Below are 6,000 nucleotides of genomic sequence, written 5' to 3'. Positions count from 1 at the left end.
ACAGCTGTTGTTAAAGAATGCATACATTCATGCACACTGTACAATAACACCTGGATGTATTTTACATTCATTCTCACAAATGAGGGATTGCTGTAGCAGCTGGTCAGGCACTTTTTCCTCAGTCACAATTATCTCAGCAGTGCACACCTTTGTAAAGACATTCATGATACCCAAAGGCTAGATGCTAATGACATAATGAGTTTTTTTTAGCACTTCCATTCGGATTCTGGTTTAGAGCCAATGATTTATATTGTAAATATATAGCAGCACTTTTAGGAATCACCCTCATTGGGTCAAAATATTTATTTGTCAAATATTTACTTATAAACCTATAAACCTATATACTGATCTGAATACTATCTGAATACAAATGCTTGCATATTACTATGCTAAAGTAAGATTGTGAACCTTACTAAAACTTAAATGCTGTGTCTGAAACTGAAACCACGTGTGTGGAGTTTACGTGTTGTCCATCTGGCTTTATATGCAGGTTAAACTGTGGCTCTTTCTCTAATTCTTTGCCTTTTGTCCCGTCGTTCTCTCGTCTGTTCTCTTTACCCGCAACTCCAACCAGTCACAGCAGATGGATGCCCCTCCCTCAGCCTGTTTCTACCAGAGACTTCTTCCTGTTAAATGGGAGTTTTTCCTCCCCATTGTCATCAAGTTGTTGCTCATAGGGGGTCATGTGGCTGTTACAGTTTCTTTCTAATATCATAGGCTCTTTACACTACAACATAAAGCACCTTGAGACAACTGTTGTTGTGACTAGGCGTTGTATTAACAAAACTCAACTGAATCTTTCCTCCTGCTCAACGGAGGCTGTTATAGTACGGAAAGTACAGATGGCAGCGATACCAAGTGCTGTCTTAAAGCCTAACAGTTCAATACACAACCAAAGTAGTACTCCTAACCAAAATTAGACTGGAGCTTCCTCTTGAGTGAGAATACATAATACAGACCACAGTGCAATATGTGGCTAGAAGACTCAAGATCAGGCTAATCACTCCAAACACTCCCTCACCCTGCAACCACTCTGCACCATTCAATGAACGCCTAAATGCCTGTTTTGTTATAGATCATTTACAGTGCAACCTTCCTACGCTACCACTTTCATTCTCCATACTTCCTCCGCAGTCAACATCTGAAAGCTGTTAGTCCTTTCAGGGTGATACAGAAGGCAGGCATAAATCTTAACTCCTCCTTCAGCACCAGCGCTGATTTCTGAACATGTGGCTGGCACCACCTTATCAAGCATGAAATTTCTTCTTCTGAGGTCTCTGTGATAAAATTTGAAAGGGGTAAACAATGTCGAGGAGGCAAAACACGAGTTTATAATGCCACAGTAACAGTGAGGATCAGGTTAATTTATAGTAAATCAGGCATTTTAGATGCAAACCGAGCAAGTGGGAACTCATTTGGATTTCCATAATATCCCAAATAGCTCCTCAGCCACTCTCTTGTCTATCTTGTGTGGTCATATTTTTTCTAGCTATATTAAGATATAACAATCTGAGGGAACAGATTTAATATTTACATTCTATTTGTTTGCTTTTCTGTAAAAAATAAGATAAGACAAGACAGGCAAGCACGAGTTCCACAACTCAAATAATCACACATGCTCAAATAGGTCATGTAGAAAGGAAGAATGGCAAAAAGAAGAGAAACTGTGATTATTAGATGTGATCAGAGCTTGTTTACTTTACTGAAAAAAAACTGAAAGTCAACAAAACTTCACTATGCGTAAGAAAATGCACACTGGAGCAGTCACATCCTTATGTTCAATCGGTTTTTGTTTTTTTTTCTCGTTTTTTTTCTCTATGCACGTCTGCCAGTAACGACTGTGCTCATTTTGTTAAAGATCTCTTTACAGAGTGAGAACAATCACAATGGGAAGGAGAGAAGGCATTTAACGTGGCAAGTTTACACATATCCTCTTCATGAAAAGAGGAGGTGAAAATAAGGCAGGGAGAAGAGTAAGGAGGGAGGAGAAGGAGACTGTGGCTATTTAAATGTCTCAAGTCGTATACACTGCCTCTGCTAAACTGCGGGTTAAGAGAAGTAATTTTTACCCGTGCTGAATGTTAGGGGAGGGAGGACAGACCACATTGCATTCTTCTGCATTGAGGTCACCTTCTTCTTCTCAACCATTCTGAAGTACTCAGCAAAGTTTGGGCTGGACTGCAGGCTTGTTACACTAGGGCACTGAGGGAGCTACTGCACATGCTCAAAACTGATATCAAATACTGGTGTTTCCTCTTTCCGAAACAGACAGCATTATCAGTCCCAAATCCTAAATCAGCAGCTCTGAAAAGCAAAGTTAATAGCTCCTGTAACTACACTGGATTCTATAACATACATGTTTATAATGCCCCAAATTGCCCCAAATTCTTAACTCCTAATGAGAAGATAGACTTACACAAATAAGGTTTTGTGGCTATACTGAATATCGAGAGAGCTTAAAGTTGAGCCCAAACCATAGTAGATTTTGGGGGGAAAGGATCCAGATCAAATTTTAGTGATTAAATATACTTACATCAGTACTGTACATCATTTGATGCACTTTACATACATACATACTACACTAGGAGAAAATTTGCAACAATGTTTCTGATGATACAGAACAAAATAATACAATGTTTTATTGATGCTTGAGGCAGCTGCATTTATAAGTAAATGAAGGGCATCTTTCTTTATTAATGAGATACTGTGATGACAAACCTTATTTCAAAGAAAGTGGCTCATATTAAATGAAAGGCTTTGTCTTTGGTTGGTGGTTCAATCCCTCCAGTCTGCATGCCAAGTATCCTTGGGCAGGATACTAACTCCAACTTGCTCTCTGATGTGTGTGCATGTTAGATAGAAAACACTTACATATAAAAAAGCGCGGTGTGTATGGGTGAATCGGGGAAGTTGTGTAAAGCGCAATGAGTGCTTAGATAGAGTAGAAAAGGCCTGTATAAGAACCAGTCCATTTACCATTCTTACACCACACTGCATCATCTGTCTTTTTGTCAAGGTGGTGAAGCAAGTAAAGCTTTCAGATACAGACTTTTATGCTGATTCTTAATATTCAGAATTACACACTTCACAGGTTTGACCTCCAGTTCTTGGGGTTTTAGATGCTATTTTACTTCCAACTGATAAACAGTCTTTTCATGTAATGTTAAAGACTTTCACAGGCGCTCTTTATCTTAACTAGACTTTATTTTTGCTCAGTTTTGGTATCAATTATACTATTCAAACCTGCTGGTTTTATTTAAACACAGTATAATTTACTGTTAAAACTTTTACACTCAAGTGAGCTTCTGTTTTAATTGCTGCCTTCTTGGAAACCAAACTAATAACGGTGAAGCTGGATGTGTTTGATTTGAAAACAAAGCTTAACACAAGTTAAGCACAGAGAAATACATCAAGCAGCTCTTTGCAGGTGACTAGTTACATATTATTTGCTATAAAGCTAAATACTGTACTTTTGTGGTTAGGAAGCGATCAGCTAATTTGTCTTCTAGCTTACTTAGAATCCAAAACAATCCATCACAAGCCTTACTACTTAACTTAACAATGAGCTACAGGCACAAACATACCTGCTATCCTTGTAGTGTGGAAGGATTTCAGACATGCTGCTTTCAATCACAGGAAGCGGTGTGATTGGGTAGTAAACAATTGAAATTTGTAAATTTCGTGCTTTTAAATGAGCTTACTACATTGTCAGTTTGCCAATATGTTCAAAGGGGTACACGTTTTTTAGTTTAGTTTAGTTTTGGGGTTTTTTTGGTTACGGCACATCGTGTAAATAGACAGTTAAAAGAGCTATAAACCACGTTTGATGGGACTATACTGCTTCCGATGTTTAAGGTAGGCTATACTCCTTACCTGGTACGAAAGGAGAAAACGTCTTTGTCTTCAGGTTAAAAAATAAAATAAAATGGCAATGAAAAATAAAGAGCTCAATGGAAGTGTCTCAGAGTGGGACACTTAAGTGACTAACTGTACTCAAAGGCATTAGCATGAATATAAATGCAGTCAAGAGACGAGGTCCCCTACCTATAGGCCTACTTGCATTAACGCTGTGGTGGTGGTGGTGGTAAAAGAAAATGTATGAGTCAGCATAAGAAGCATAAGATTAACACTTAATATTGTAAAATACGTATAACAGTAACAAATTATTTTGGAAAATATACAAAAATGTGAGACCTTATGGTGAAGTGCATGGACATCATATATAGGCCTACTTCAGTCTACTGTCTGTGACTTCAAATTAAGGTTTTTGTGAGACAGTGATATGACTGGGATTCAACAATCATGTTTTGCAATGACACCTCAGTTTTTATTTTATGTTATTTACAGAAAGCTTAAGCATAGTATATTGCATGTTCAGTCCAAACTTGTAGCAGGGGATTAAATTGAATTGTGGATTAGATTACTATCAGCCTAAACTGATCCACTGCCAAACAATATCCACTGATGTTAAAACTCAAATCTAAGATTTTACCGGGGTATAACAGAGCAATATTGCAGCATGAGCTCCACAAAAAGAGGTCTAGCAATTCACATGACTCTGTAAGTATCTCTGAATTAATTTCTGAAGTAAAATCTAAGAACTGTCGCCAGGCAAACTAATGCACTTAACTTCTGCTTATCTGCATCAGGATAAATCTACAAATATAAGACTGCCAATGCTGTGATAACATTGCAGCTTGAATTTCACTATCTTGCAATAAAAACCTTTCTAACTAGAACAAGACAGCAAAATGTACTCGTTGGAAAATGATCTGTACACAACTTGACATTGCTCACAACAATACTCCTATAATGTAAACATAATATCAGGAATGTATCCTAATACTTTTATATAAGATGAGACATAATTAATGTGCCTAAAACATTCTTCGAATATCATCGTCTCAGCAGTGTAAAAACTTTAGAGTTGTTAAATTTCGCTTTGGTGGCTGAGGGGAGAGTATGACTCATAGACAGATGGGAATTTTCCCCTGCATAGTTACAGGGCTCCCTGTTTCCATTTCCAGTGTCTCTCAGTTTGAGGTTACCTACTGGGTATTCTACTCATTTTCTCTGCATCTGTTAGTTATATAGATAAAATCGAATCGACTGCTTCATATAACTACTAAACTCCCAATTAATGTCTCCTCCTTCTTCTCCTCAATTTCTTCTCTTGGTTTTCTTTGTTTGTCTCTCCTGCTCGTCTTTTTCGTCTTCCACTCTTATACTCAGCCGTACCTCCTACTTTCCCCTCATTTTTCTCACACGCGAACATCTCTGCAGGCCACAGTATTTATGAGCCTTTGCAGAGGAGTGGAAGGCAGCTGGAGTAACGATGTTTCCAGACAGGATCTCTGAGCTCATTTTTCCCCAGTCATGCCTTTCAAACTCACTTTGCGACAGAGGCTGACTTCAAAACTCAAAGCAAGGTTCAGAGACGCTGTTTAAAAGTTAAATGTTAACACTTGGTGGTGCAGAGGAGAAATTAAAGTGCTCACAATGACTAAGCGACGTGCTGAAGATAGTTAAGAAAGCCAAAACAGCTCAAAATGCTGTAAAAATAAAAATGGAATTTAGCCATAAAGTAAGGCACAGATTGACGTGGAGATAAAGCTAAAAGCAAAAAAAGAAAGAAAACTACAGATAAAAGGGAAGGAATGGACTCTCTTATAACTAACTAACTTTCCCAGATGCTGGAAAAGACCAGTGTCAAACCACCCTGAAGAAATTGCAGGTCAACTGGAAAGACCATTCAGAGAGGAAGAAGACTTTAACTTCACCAGTGAAAGCTAGAATCCCTCAGATTTCAACAGTTTCATGAAGCAGTTTTAGCTGAGTTGTGTGTCACTTTTTCCTGTTTGTGTGTGTTTGTGTATGTGTCTGTCTCATCCAAAGCCCATCCCAACAATACTGAGCCGACTCTCCTCTGCTTTGCAGCAGGCTCTCTCCCAGTTTGAGCTATTGTGGCTGGGAAATATGACACCCACATGCACAGGGGGA

This window comes from Rhamphochromis longiceps, linkage group LG8 (genome assembly GCF_057381845.1).
Source record: "Rhamphochromis longiceps isolate RC_006_pf linkage group LG8, R_longiceps_female_GT1.1, whole genome shotgun sequence".
Lineage (NCBI taxonomy): Eukaryota > Metazoa > Chordata > Actinopteri > Cichliformes > Cichlidae > Rhamphochromis > Rhamphochromis longiceps.
Note: the sequence above shows the minus strand (reverse complement) of the source record.